The 14,978-nt window shown below is 41.4% G+C and overlaps 1 protein-coding gene across 3 annotated transcripts in view; it reads right to left on the bottom strand.

Annotated features, from left to right (window-relative positions):
* LOC120428682 (uncharacterized) overlaps positions 1 to 14,978 on the bottom strand; it is a 75,668-nt gene that overhangs the window by 13,664 nt on the left and 47,026 nt on the right. For 2 of the 3 annotated variants that reach the window (XM_039593737.2, XM_039593738.2), the window contains exon 3: positions 6,490 to 6,598. The exons of the other annotated variant lie outside the window; for it this stretch is intronic. The gene's annotated coding sequence lies outside the window, so the exon portion shown is untranslated. The remainder of the gene's footprint in view (positions 1 to 6,489; positions 6,599 to 14,978) is intronic. 3 annotated transcript variants of the gene reach the window in all.

The following is a 14,978-nucleotide window of genomic DNA, read 5'->3' as shown; positions in this document are numbered from 1 at the left end:
ACTAAAAAATGTTACTGCCCTTGTCGTTAAGAAATTACGATCATGCGGTTCAGACTTTTTCAATCCGTCAATTCAGCCCTGTCAAACCGAGCCTGTCGCCGTCGCGGGACTGCTCTCGGAGATCTATTTCAAGGTTCCCGCGAGGGCGCTGAATTTACTCTCGCAATCTAATTTAGCAGTGCGCGGGGGTGGCGTAGGTCCTGCAGATAACTGACGCGTGCTCAAAAGGTGTGCTGGAATTCGACTGCTACTAACGTGAATTGCATAATTTTTCATCCCTTTTTCATGGATAAAATATTCTGCTTCAAGACCAGCTGCAAATTTTAGGCGGTGTTCCTGCATTTGAATCATTGTGCTAATGTGGTTCTGAAATGGAATTCCATACTGTGCCGACTGTCTGGCTGCAGCGACCGTGATCACATGTGGTCACTTCCCCGCAGGGCCACTCCTCTTCAGCCAAGCCTCATGTCGTTGCTATAATTAAATTGTAAAATTAGCGATCGGTAATTGGTTTCGGGGGGGTACTCTAGGTAAGCGCTCTCTGGTACAAGGCGAATGTCAGATATTGGGCTAATAGAACAAGCCTTCTGAAACCGAAGAGAACCAATCACGCGAGCTAGTGCGATTCCAAGCTCGAGATAAAAGCACAACTTGAACCATGGAGATCAGCACCAGTGGCACTTCTAATGACTCACTTCAGCTAAACTAGCTTATAATCCGGCCAGTTCACTGTTGGATGCATTCTTAACACGTGTGCTTGGACCTCGAACTAGCCGGTTATTTTTTTTCGGAGCTGCAGGCTAAACAACCTCAGCTCTATTAAGAAGGTCAATTGATGCTTGATCTCTGCGAAATGATCTGTAGCACACTTTGGCTTGGAATTGATGAATTAGCATTATTGGGACTGTACATTGAAGTTAGTCCAACGCACTGCTGACGGCCAGTAGAGTCCAAAATGAAACAGTCAAATTAAGCTGGCTATCGCAAAATCTTGACGGATGAAAGTAACTCTTAGGGGGGGTGCGATCCAAAGGCAGCTCCCCGGGGAGGCTGGGGCTTGGAACCGAGTAAACAACATCGCCGTAAGGTCATTGCGAACCGGTTTCAGATGAAAGTGAGTTTTTTTTGTCGCGCCAACCGCGTGGATTTGAAAGACGTCGAACTTTAGCGGTCAAGTTGTCGTAATCAGGCGGGTGGGCACAACCAGGAACTCGACGCTCATTGCTATGGGAGTGTCTGAAATTGCTACTGTCGAGTGCCGGCTGAACAGAGAAAGAGGCGCCAGGAAGAAACTGGTTGGTTTGATATTCGGAAGAACTCCGAATTACTTGGAATATTATAAGTAGCAGCTAACTTAAACAAAGTTTGTTAACGAAACAAGTCCAAAAAATATATTTACTCCTCTAGTTTGCTTGCTTCCATTTCAGATTGTGAATGTGAGTGAACTCTCGCGACCAGCCATGCGTGTAATGAATGCACGACGCACGCTCGCTGGGGCAGTTCAGCTCTGGTGGCTGGCTGGTTGGCCGCGACCCACTGGAAGGATTTTTGCTCTGACTTTACAGTTCCACACCCGGCTTCACGACCGCGCCATTGGTGGTCGTCGGTCAAGAGCAAGGCAACGCAGTACAAACGGAACGGAACGATCGGCCAGAGATAAATGTTTGTTTACTACTCTACATAAGTGCAGTCAGTCACATCACCTGGTCTGGCCGGACTGTTGGCCGGGTCGTGCCAGGGGGCGGACGATGCAACCACTGCTGTGTCTGTCCATGCCAGGACCGTGGTTTGAACAGTGAGGCACACTAATCGTAAAACCGCTCTTCATACAATCCCGATGGACATCCCTTCGCTAAAGGGGGGGAGGGTGGCGGCGGTCTATGACGGGTGGATTAAGCTCGCGAAGAATGGGGTGTTCTATTTCTTTCATTAAACTGCCTGTCTTCGTTGGAGTGAGGCGAGTGTGCCGCCACTTTTTATCGTCATTTTTATAGGCTCACTTCGGAATGGAGCAAAGATGTTTCAACTTGATTGCCTTGCCTCGTAAAAGTGCGGCTCGGGGACGTTGAGGTGGCATGAAAATGAAATAAAATGAGCTAGTTGCTACTTCCGAGAATGGTGGTGAGCAGAACGATGGGATAAACGCTCTAGTTGATTAAAAGTTAAATAGACACTTCATTTATTTCGATACGGTTTATCGCTCGACCGAAGCTACGTACCAAGCATTTAGAAAATGAATAATTTTTGCCCCTCTGAGTCAGTGGCATCATCAAATTTCACTCCACGATATTGATTAATCGAAAGCCGGCATTTGATTGCAACGCTGAAGGCAATAATTTATCAAACAAACAATACTGAGGTGCAAGGACTCTCCCATTGTATCGAATATAATGCCGTACCATTCATCAGGGATGATATCATCCGGAAGCTTAAGGAAGACGAATCGACTATAATCCAGTGATGGCGAACAAAAGTGGCACGAGCCGTTCGTCATAAACGACATAAAACATGGATGGAATACTTCAGATCGGTCTGCCCATCCGTCAGTTGGTGGCGGAATCTAATGCCCTGCCTGCATTCGGCACGAATCACAAAGAACAAATAATAAAATTTAATTACAAGTTGTTTTGTATGGACATTGTGGTCAGGCCAGGATATCTGCAGTGACTCTCCTACAGACTTGTTTGTTTGAGCATGTGGGATGGGAACATGCACTTCTGTAATATAACTTTTGGTGTTTGCCTTTGGTTGAGTAAGTTCAAGTTGGCAGCAGAGCAATTTAAAAAATGCGATATTTTTTTGTATTTTTTTCAAACTGTGTCCCTTCCACAAATCTATTAATACCGCTTCAATTTGTCGAATAACTAATTAACTCGCCGTAGAGAAAATACAAGACAAACTTTTACTTTTCGTCAACCGGAGCAAACCAGTTGGTTGTGATCATGTAAGAGCAGTCAGCCAGCCTACAGAGTATCACAATAAACACGCGCGAAGTTCAGGACGGGACGCGCGTTTCACTTTCTCGTTGACGGAGCAGGGTACTTTTTTTTGCTAAACCGTCGCCGTTTCGTGATGTGTTTTGTTTGCGCTTTCGCTTACCACCTGGCTTGTTTCAAAGTTGAGATATAGCCGATGAAGTTTGATTCGATTCGATCTCAAAAGGGACATATAACACCCCAAAATTCAAACATGTTTTTTCTTTATTACGAAATAGTACCAACAAATCATATCTATCCGAACGACATAAATACTTGAGAAATGGTACCACAATTGTCCGAATACTTTCCTCGTGGCCGTCACGGCTTAATAACTTGGGACAAGTTTCGCTGTATTTCCAACATTTTATTTTCTTTATTTCACCTCCATATCAAGTAGTACACGCTGGGCTCAGCCAGACCCCTCGCAGTTAAAAAAGGGGCACACCACACGAGGAAAACCCACTGGGCGGGAAAGAAGAAAAAAACTAATTACAATCACGCGCGTAGCACCTTGAACCTGCAGCATTTTCATGACCACCAAAACGGCACCCCTTCATAAAGCAAGTTGCTTTTTTTTCTCATTCGCTAGTTTTGTTCTCAACTCTCCATTGTACAAGGGGGTGGATTTAATTGGGCTATTGCGTGTGTGTGCTTTTTAAAAGCTGCTTTAATGTTTGTACCGAGCCGCTCGCAAAAGTTACATGCGTAAGTTTTTTTTTTGTAGCCAAATCTGCATTAGAATAAGTTTCTGCCGGCCAACGTGTTGAGAATGTCTTGCCTCCTACGCCACAGCTGGTTGATGGCCGGAATGATGGAAATGTGGCAGTTCAAGTTCACAGTCGTCATTATAACGCGGAATAACAGTGGAATCTGTACGGCAAAATAAAGCCTGAATGGTGTTTGGTTGATACATTTGGTCCACGGAATCACCAACGATGAAGCTTATGGTAACACAAGGCCACGATAGTGAGGAACCGGTAGTCATATAGACAGAAACGGATTGATCATGGAAATTTGAAAAAATGTTCTTTTTAAGAAGGTTTTTTTAAAACCCTCCATTTTGAAATGGTGATGATTTGGAAATTTGGTGTTCAATGGACTTTTATGTTAAATAGATGGACGCTCCATTTAATGGCGTACTCAAAATTCCGAAAAACCTATTCTGCCTCAAAAAATAAAACAAAATAATTTTAAATTTTCAACGGTTTTTGGCAAATCAACTGTCAAAAATCAAGATATATATGTTATTTTATGGGAAATTTAATGTACTTTTCGAATCTGCAATAACCCATAGGGTCTGAGATTAAAAAAAAAGTGTCCATGTGGTTTCTGGACGGTCCCATACCTACTATCTATAAATCCTACATTTTCCTCAATAATACAGGTAGTTGGATGACGAAACGATGATTGTTATGCTGTGTGCAGTAGCCTGGGTCAAAAAAATTAAAATTGCTCAAATCAAAAAGTATATGAGATTGCCCGAAAGAGTGCTCAAAATGGGGCCTACAGCCCAAATTTCAGCCCATTTGGTTGAAAATTGGCTTGCCTTGAGCAGGAACAAGTTTAAATGGGAATTAACCCGTAAAACTTGAGCAATTGGGTACATTGCTCTGTACAAGTCTGTCGTTGAAATTTAACGACTTTTGCATACCATGGGGTCCAAGGGGATGGTCTGGGAAACAATTCCTCTGAAAGGTGCAAGATAATCCGAGGCCTCTAATCTTGCCTAGAAGCAGATTCATTCCGGCGTCGCCGAAATTCTCATGGTCCCAGCAAAATGTACAGGGATAAATCAAAGCACGCTAAGAAGGCTGCCTCGATCAGAGGACGCCACATGTCAATCAGCCACCACGTGGCAGGAGGGTATGTGGAAATTGGAGTATAAAATGATATTTGACGTTTATAAAGTGTTTTTGCATAAATAACTGACTAAATAAAATGTTATAACATTGACAACATAACCTCTTTAAAGCCAAAATTGGAGAAACCCTCCTGCCACGTGGTGGCTGATTGACATGTGGCATCCTCTGATCGAGGCAGCCTTCTTAGCGTGCTTTGATTTATCCCTGTACATTTTGCTGGGACCATGAGAATTTCGGCGACGCCGGAATGAATCTGCTTCTAGGCAAGATTAGAGGCCTCGGATCATCTTGCACCCTTCAGAGGAATTGTTTCCCAGACCATCCCCTTGGACCCCATGGTATGCAAAAGTCGTTAAATTTCAACGACAGACTTGTACAGAGCAATGTACCCAATTGCTCAAGATTTACGGGTTAATTCCCATTTAAACTTGTTCCTGCTCAAGGCAAGCCAATTTTCAACCAAATGGGCTGAAATTTGGGCTGTAGGCCCCATTTTGAGTACTCTTTCGGGCAATCTCATATACTTTTTGATTTGAGCAATTTTAATTTTTTTGACCCGGGCTAGTGTGCAGTTATCTGAGGAGGCAAATATCAAGCAAAATCATGTGACATGCGGATCGAACCTCCCTTCGAAACACCGTTGCTAAAACGGTTGCAAAATTATGCTACCACAGCACCGGGACCGGGGTGGTGATAATGATAATAACAGATGATTGCACACCATCCTGGGTTATCCCGAGGGCACACGGGTACAGATGGGATACAGAGCTGGCGCGTCCCAAGACTGCTCCCGTTGGTAGCGATAATAGAATTTAATGATGATAAAGGGTAATTACTGCTAGAGCACGAAATTACTATCATCACGATGTGATTTTATTAATTCTTAATAGTACATATGGTGTCTGCTGTTACAGTGCGGCCATATGATGCTACAAGATGGGGACCATCCACAAACCACGTGGACACTTTTGTGGGAATCAGTTACCCCCCCCCCCCCTCGTGGACAATTGTCCATACAAAAAAAAAAACTGTTTTTGCATGGATCGTGGACAATCGCCATACCCTCCCCCCCCTAAAGTGTCCACGTGGTTTGTGGATGGTCCCATGCTGGTTTTGCAACATTTGAAGAGTTCAGATTGAAATGGCTGTTTTTGCCGTCACGAGCGATTAATAAACTAATGTTGAGGACTCTCATGAAATGTTCAACCCAGGTTGTTGGATATGAAACAATAAAATTTGTTACTTCGCACCTACTAAGTGAAGTTGTTTTAATTTGTTGTGATGCTAACGGTCCGTTGGCTAATGGAAGAAAGATAAGAGTCACGTTTTTCCCTTTTTCCTAGAGAATCATGATCTTGGCCCCTGAGCTAGATGCACTTTCTCCAGAGTGGATTATTTATCTATTTTTAGGCCCTCAGCACTGAACTACATCGAAACAGTGTGGCAACTGGATGTTTCTATGCTGATGTATCCTTCTTTAGATTTAGCTACATCTTTACCCACATACGTTGAAGTTAAATACAGGTAATAAATTGAGTAATTTAATCGCTTCGTTTTATCGATTTTTCATCCTATATACCGAGTTCACTCGCTTGTTTGAAAATTTTTCTGGATTGTAACTAGAGCTTGAATTGAAAAAAGATACTTACCACGTTGCATAAGCTTGAGGACACGAAGATTGTTAATGAATGACCTTTTTGTGTAACTATGACAATGGTTTTAGAAGAGCATGGTAGAAATCTCAGGACAGGTGCCACACTGGAATAAAAAAATACAAAAAAAGAACTATATTAATTTTACAACATTACCATGACAGTGCAAAAACTATTCCAGTGAGAAGTATCCAGCAAAAGATGATTGCTCATCCCGGCTCGTTTATTCTGCTCATCATTCGAGCTGCTGGCAAACGCGGAAGCTTCCTCCTCAGATGAGCCGTGAAAGCCTCAATAATCCTTCATCGCGGCGATGAACCTCATCAAATTTTCTCGCCTGCTACAGCAGCAAACGGGGTATCAAACTGCTTCTTCAAACAAAGCATCCTTTGCTTTATAATACTTTTTGTCACGCTCAGTCAGACGCGACTTGGTGGTGCGGCAGAATTAACGATAATGGCCAACATGTCAGCAAGTTGTCTATCGCGCCCCGTCTCGTGTAGCTCAAACAGTGTTATTAATTAACAAAGTTTTGCGCTTTATTTAAACTTTTCAGTTAACTCGTTCAATTTATTCACCAGAACGAATCTAAGATTCGATGAAAGCAAAGGCAATACAATACTTTCCTATAAAGTACAGTCATCCCACTTATTAGGAACACCCACAAATTCGGACTACTATTTTTAGGACCTTTATTTGGACATTCTTTTGCTATTTCATTAATATAAGTAGAACTTTTAAAACAAAAAAAAATCATTTCGAGACCATTTTATTCAGAGCATCAAAATGCTGCTTCCAAATTGCCTGTTCCATAATTGTGAGATGTTATTGTGCCTCCCACAATTGTGGAACACCTGAATTTAACTGATATTTTCACAAAAAAGTTAGCAGACCATTCATAAAACATTACTAAGCATGAGTTTTATTGATTTCAGAATGTGAAGTCATTATTTTTTTGAAATATGTACCCCTGGAGCGATAAAAAAGATTGTTTACATCGTAAGAAAAAAGTGTTCCGAATTTGTGGATTTCAAGGGTCAAAGTTTTTCTTCAACGTTAAAATTTGCAATTGTTCGATACAGCATTCGAAAGATCGCAAAAACAGCTTTCAAATGAAAGTAAAAGCAAATCATTATGTTCAATTATCAATTTTCTATGATTTTTTGAACATTGGCCGATCTGTAAATTGTTCCGAATACACTCAAACCCCGATGGTTTGACACCAACTGTTGTCAAACGAACGGGGTCACTTTTTAGTTTGACACCCTTTTTACATGGAGTTCACATACACTACCAAACGTTTGTTTTGATAGTGTGCGTGAGCGCCGTGTAAAAAGTGACAGTTCGTCACTTTTTAGTTTGACTTTGACCAACCAACGGGGTACAAACTAAAAAAGTGTCAAACGAAAAAGTGACCAACCACCGGGGGTTGAGTGTATGAGGGATGACTGTATGCTTACTTTTCTTCGATTTTCCATTGCTTTATTTTTAAAACAAGAAAATAACAATCCCCAATGTGTCCTCAATACATCGCGTACTTTGTAAAAAGCCCAATAAGAGAAAGAAACCAGCACAATTGCTGAAATTCAAAAGTTTGATAACTTACATGTACTTAAGACAACTTTTAAATAATATTAAAAATAAGTTTCATAAAGTATGAACACCATCTATTGACAAACATGGGTAAATGTATATAACTTTAAGTGAAATCAAGTTATTAAAATATTGGTCCTCTTCAAGTGAAGTCAGCGATTCGAGATGGTCTCGACCAGAACAAGAATGTGACCAAGTTCAGCTGATTGAGGTTATTCGAAAGGAATGAAGCGGGACCGGGAGAAAGATGCCATAAAAGGATTGCATAACCGTTAGAAGTCGAGCCTCACGATTATGCTTCCTCTGACGGTTCTGGGTTGAACTAGAGAGTCTCGACGAACCAGCCAGCGGCGGCATTACTGGAAAAGCGTGTTTCGAAGCTATAAATAAAATTTGCATAAATTAATGACCGGCCCAGAGAGCGTGGCTTGTTTTTGTTGTAGCCGTCGAAAGGTTCGTTCCGAGCGGAGCGGTGACCAAGTGCGAGGCCATGGCCTGGTGGCACGGTGTCGGCGCACATTAAAAAGGAACGGATCACCGGTAAAGGCCCATCAGAGGAAATGTGGGACACCACTTGGACCCAAGCAGGGTTCGGGACGGGATTAAAGACAAAAGCGCGACGGTTCACAAATCGAAAACCTATATTCGCCGATGGCAACGATCGATAATAACAGGGTTTTGTGTTCCGCCAAACGGCGAAAAGGAACGCTTTAAACCGTGTATTAATTACGGGCTGTTCTAACTGTTTCTTTGACCACCAGAAGTCACCGAAGCGCGATTCCGAACTGCTCCAGGGTGGTCAGTTTTCGCCAATCAAGCTCTGTTTCCTTGATTTTAGGGTCTCCACAGAAGTGATTTCTGCTTTTTTATTGTGTCGGATTTTGGCGGGTCAGTGAGTGTTTGTTCACTCAGTTGTTCCCGTTAATTTATCGAGCTATAAATATTCACGTTTCGGGATTTGATGTTCTACATGATCGTTAACCAAAAATATTCGTATAAAATTAAATATTTGAACAAAACCTTTTTTCTCTAAAACCTACATTATGCATAATGCTGACCGATACCACAGCTCTCGATCATGATTTTGGCATAACAAATTGTTCACCACACGTCGAACTGGCAGCGGAAAAATTAATGCTGATTTGCGGTTTTGATTATTTCCAGTGCAAATCACACGTGCCCCCAAGCTATGTCAGCTTCCTGGTGTCTCCGTACCAAGCATCAAATTTCGTCAAAAAATTAATCCGAACCCGGAAGCAAGGCGAAGGACAGAAAAGAGCAGCAGCACCCTCACTGTCTCCTTCAACCGAGTATCAAAGCTTAAACCGCCCAACCGTGTGATTTCTTGGGACACAAAAAGGAGAAGCCGAAGGATTTGATTTCAAATTTTTGGACTGCCTTTCCCGGGCAAAGATTTGCTGTCATCACGCCTCGGGGGCGAGCGTTGTTTTTGGAAGCAAACTCAAAAGCGAACGAACGATAATTTAATTGAATTTATTAAATTATTAAATATAACAAAGCTGAGTGCCTTTCAATGGATCGCGAGAGATTCACGAAGCGTAACCGATTTGTTGATGCCCACATTCCAGCAGGATCATCTCAACCATTGGCTAGTGAAGTGTCAGACATGGATAATACTCTTTCGGATTTCGGTAGCTGGCAGCACTCACAGAAGGAGCCAACAACACAGGAAGACTGGGCGGCACGATTCTAAAGTAACTAGTCATCACTTTTAAGAAGTTTACCCTTGACTGTTCTTCAAGGAGTAAGGGTGGACTGCTTGCAATCGCGAATCATAATGCGATAGAATTTTGATCAGCAATGGCAGTAAATTATGAAGGAATAGATGCCTGTTTGTTTGCTTATACCATTGAAACAAGCATGGATCTTGATTTTACAAATTATGAAAAATTCAATAACTCTAAAAGAATCATTTGAACCGTTCACTTTTGAAGCAGATGCAAAATGAGCATTCGAGAATACAACTCGACATTTTCGAAGTTGAGGGCAATAAATGCATCAGTTTCGACAAGACATGATACATTTGGACTCCCTGAACCCGCTTCAACAGATATAATTGAATTTTAGTGAATTCCCTGCAAATATTTTTTTTTGTAAATGTCGGGTATAACTGCTTCCAAATCATCACAACCATGCGCAACCCCCTTACTGATTATTTTATTTATGGACTTCTCGAATTATAATGTTATTTATTGACAGGGATTTCACTTAAATTGAATTATTAATTTAATTATTAGTACATTAGTACATTTTAGTGAATTCCCTGCAAATATTTTTTTTTGTAAATGTCGGGTATAACTGCTTCCAAATCATCACAACCATGCGCAACCCCCTTACTGATTATTTTATTTATGGACTTCTCGAATTATAATGTTATTTATTGACAGGGATTTCACTTAAATTGAATTATTAATTTAATTATTAGTACATTAATTCAATTTTGACGAAACAGAAGCGTTTACTGGCATCAACTAAAAAAAATCGAGTTCTGTAATCCTGTAATATCAAAAACGGAAAATTTAATGTGTTAATTTTCAAAATTCAACCGCACTAGGAAAATACGACGAAGCGGGCACCCAAAACGCAACCTTTTTTATTAATTTATTACCAATTTGGAAAATGTATTCGCGTCAGGAGTTATAGTTTGTTGACTTCCTTAGTCTATGGTGGGTACGATTAATGGAATTAGATAATAGCGAGCGATGAAATACAAGGTGCTATTTAATTATAAACGGAAAAGTTGTCGGTCTGACACTTACAGGAACCTTTATTCCGAAAAAAAACGAAACCCAAAAACCTCTACCGTTTAAAAGTGGCGAGGCTCAATCTGGAAATTGTGAAAAGGGGAAGCTTAAGTTGCCGATAATCACATCCCGACTCCGAGGCACATTTTCCTGGTGGAAAATATACACTCACTCACAGAGTGGACGGTGCAAAACAACTATCATTATCAAAGTTGTTTCCTTGCGGTTCTCTGTGGGGAGTTTTTATTTCGTTTCTGGACACTGTTGCGAGCAGAAAAAAGTGATAGTTTAGGGATCCGTAACGTCAAAGTATATCCGAAGCTGGTAATCGGTGGGCTGTGGTCAGTAATGATAGGGTATTCTCATCTGGCCAAGAGAGTGACTAATCAAAAGGCATGGGTGATTTTTCTGGAGCAATATTATAAATGCTTCCTGAAAGGTCTGAACTGTTTTTTTAGGAGGAATCGTGGGGAGAGGAGAGACTTGACCAAACGAAACCCCAATGATTTAGGTTGAACCTTCGTCATTTTCTAAAACCATTGCTTTGGGCGGTTCAGAGGAGGTTCTAGAAGCACTTTCGCAGATTAGGTTTGGTCTGAAGCTGTATAATTATGCATGCTGGTCTTGACTCTCGAGCACTGGAGTAGATTTTTAACATCTTGATTGTGCTAGGATTTTTTTGTGGTATGCCGAAAAGTTTCATGAAACATTGTATAAAAAGTACCCAATCTACAAGACCTTAATTCCACAAGGTTTGGCCTGGATTTTGGTATCGGTTCACTTTTTGTCTATTCATCTCTGCACAATTTCAGGTCTTATATAATGTAAGCTTGAGACGCAATGTCGTGCCATGTCGACTAAATTTGCCACCCGCTCCCGTAGATAACCCCAGCGCCAGACAGTGTCTGCGTCCGTGCGGTCACGACAAACGTTCGCTACAGTGCGCGCTGCACAAACTGGGCAATTTCCTTTCAGAGTCGGTGTGCCCTTGCCAACAAGGCGACTTGGGCCATCCCAGCCCTGGAAATCTTGAAAGTTTATCAACTTGAAGAACTTTTACTCTTCTCTAGTATAACAAAAAAGAGATGATACATCTATAACCTGCAAGGACTGAGTTTTGCTAGTGAAATATATTAATTATTTATTTATTTCATTACAAATCGTGAATCTCTGCCATGCTTTCAAGGAAAGTCAGTGTACCATTGCCACATGGTTATGATTTTCAATGGTTGATACTTTGATACTTGTCAGTAGTGCAACAAGCCTAAGAAGTTGATGACAACGACGATGGCATTGCACTTTCGCAACTTGCACTCAGTTTTTAGTTTCATTAGCCATTACGAACACTGAAATTATAGTTTGTCGATTTAAAGCATGTAGAAGAAGCGCTCTACAAGAATCCCTAGCATTTAGCGCTCTACAAGAATCCCTAGTATTTCTAAGAAAGTAAGGTTTCTGAGTCTTCACGTAGCTGAAAACCATTGAGAGGTACTTGCTGTAATGCAAATGACTGTCATCACTATATTCCTCCGTTTTGTTCGAGGTGGGCAGCGAAAGATCACTGATCATTTGTCTCTGGCCATTTGCCTATCTGCGGTGGTTGACCTCCGTTACTGCGCTACCTAGAAACTTTTTATGACTCAAGAATTTCCTTCAAGCACACTCTTGCTGATTGATCATTAATTTATTCACAAGACAACACCACCATCGGGGGCTACCAGGTGCCAAGTGCCCAAGGGAAAGAGGATATAGAAATACGAAAAGAGACTCTCTGGCCACCGCCGAAGCGCTTCCGGCTGCTGTCGTGGTCAGATCAGTAAAAGTGGCAATAAACAGTAGTGGCTGTTGAGTGGGTTGAGCCGTTCATTGAAATTTAATTTCAAATTTAGGATCGACCCACCACCATTCGATGCTTGATGATGCGCGTTTTACCATCTCAGGGAAAGATTTTCTTTTTATTTTGTTAATGAAACGCTTTGCTGGAGAGAGGCCGAAAGTGGAATCGAGAATAAAGATAGCTTTCGTTAAGTTTAATTTGGCAAAGTGCCGGCTGGCAAAATTTTGAGTGTTTTTCTAGCACATCTTCTTTACTGTCTGCGTTTTATCGGCTTCCAACGGACGCAACGTTAAGCGTAATTTTACGAACATTTGCGAGATTTTATAGCGCAATGACCGGAACGTTGTTTAATCAGGTTTGCCATGTGGCTAAAAAGCAACACAAGTTGAGATTGACCGCAGCGGTGGCATTGATAGATTAAACCGTATAGCAGCACTGATCTTGAATTCTTACTGCAAGGTTAGCTGGAAATCGATTGACATAAGTTGTCAATATTGAACTTGGTGTTTGAATTTTAAATCAATTCAGCACATTTGGTTGTCAGGGTAGTTTATGACCGTGTTAAATTCATCCGGTTTATTTCGAGTTCGTTAATTGGTTGTCCAGGTGTAGGAGTCGTCCCAGTGGAGTCACAGTAGGCAGTTGGACTAACAATCCAAAAATTATCAGTTTGAATTCCGGGGTGGATGGACATCTAGTTTCGAGTAGGGATCTCGCAATCGAAAACGCCAAGGCAATGCTGCAGAGCGAATAATTTGATTTGATTTGATAATTGCTACAGTAATATTTTTAGTAAAAATTGTTATTTCAATGGAATACAATTTAAAGACAAATCAAATGCAGATAAATTATTTCCGTTGCAGAAAAATCAACTTAGCCGCTGCAGACCAAGCTATAAATTTAATCAACCAGAACCTCTCTCTTTCCTTACACCTCTCTCTGTAGACTAAGAAATCGCTACAATCGCATCGCTAGGGATAGAAAGAGTGAGATGGAGATCGGTATCAACCAGTCTAGCAGAACCTAACTAATTATGGTTTATTAATTAAGCAACTATCGAAACGGTATCTGTTCCGCTTGTCGTCTTGCGCGTCGTTTGCTGCGGGGCAACGTTTTCTGGATCTACAAGCTGTTTTCTACGCGCTCCGATTCGACTGCTGACTCAACGTCGTCACCGCAGACCTTGATGTGATTTGTTTCTTTATCAACTTCCTCTCCTTTTTAGGCACTTCTTGGGATGCTGGGTGAATGAGTCGCAGGGCCCTGTTTTCTCAAAACGTGAGAAACAAGTGCTTCTTGCTCACGGCAGCCACGGCAGGGCGTCCCTTGATTAATAAGCGGCTTAATGATCTTAGAACGGAAATCTTTCCCTTCAACGGGGGCTCTGTCCGCTGATCTCAGGGGAACGATTCCCCGATTGATAGACTGGTCCGCTAATTGAGCTTGAAACGCGATTTGAATCTTGCCATGATTAGCGTGCTGATGCTGATGATTTTAAGCCATCGATGCCATAATACTACTAGCCATTTAGAGATCAACGAATGGTGTGGGTTTATTTATTTTACATACCAAGAAACACTAGGATGTTCAGCAAAAGTTAAAGTGCCGTAAGATGGGGTCAATCGGGACACATGGGGCGAATTGGGACAGCAGTTTTAACCATGTTGGAGCACAATATTGTGATTTTCAGGTTGGTTTCGGTTAGAACAGACTCAGACCAACAAAATGTGTACATCCATTTCCAAATTTAAAAGCTTTAAGTGATCTAAAAACTGCTGTCTCTATTCAGACTGTAGTCCCGATTCGCCCCATATTACGGTGCATTTTAAGAAGATTTGAAACGATAGCAGTGCGTGAAGCAACTGAGCAAAATTCTGATGGGTTATATCTTGCAAGCTTGATAAAATTGCTACTTGACCCTACCCCACAAGTTGCCTTTGAGTTGAGTTATTTCGGATGCAACGATAATATTTGGAAGGATTTATATTATACATTCTACTATATCCTGTTTCATATCTGGAATATTTAATGAAACAAGAACAGCCGAAACAAAAGCCGTTGGCATGTGATCTCTGATACAAACAGATCCCGGAATGCAGCTCATCTCCTAACTCTTTCGGCAGAGTTTATATCATGCCATCATTAACATCGAATTGAGCTTTATATTGACTCAAAGCTCATACATCTGACTAGAAGGTTCTAAAAAGAGCTGCAAGTAGTATCTGAGTGTTGCGACTCGACCGAGAAATCTCACGAAGATAATGCTGTTTTTGCTTCTCTGAAACTTCATG

Source organism: Culex pipiens, chromosome 3, assembly GCF_016801865.2.
Source record: "Culex pipiens pallens isolate TS chromosome 3, TS_CPP_V2, whole genome shotgun sequence".
NCBI lineage: Eukaryota > Metazoa > Arthropoda > Insecta > Diptera > Culicidae > Culex > Culex pipiens.
This window is presented reverse-complemented; position numbering and strand designations above follow the sequence as displayed.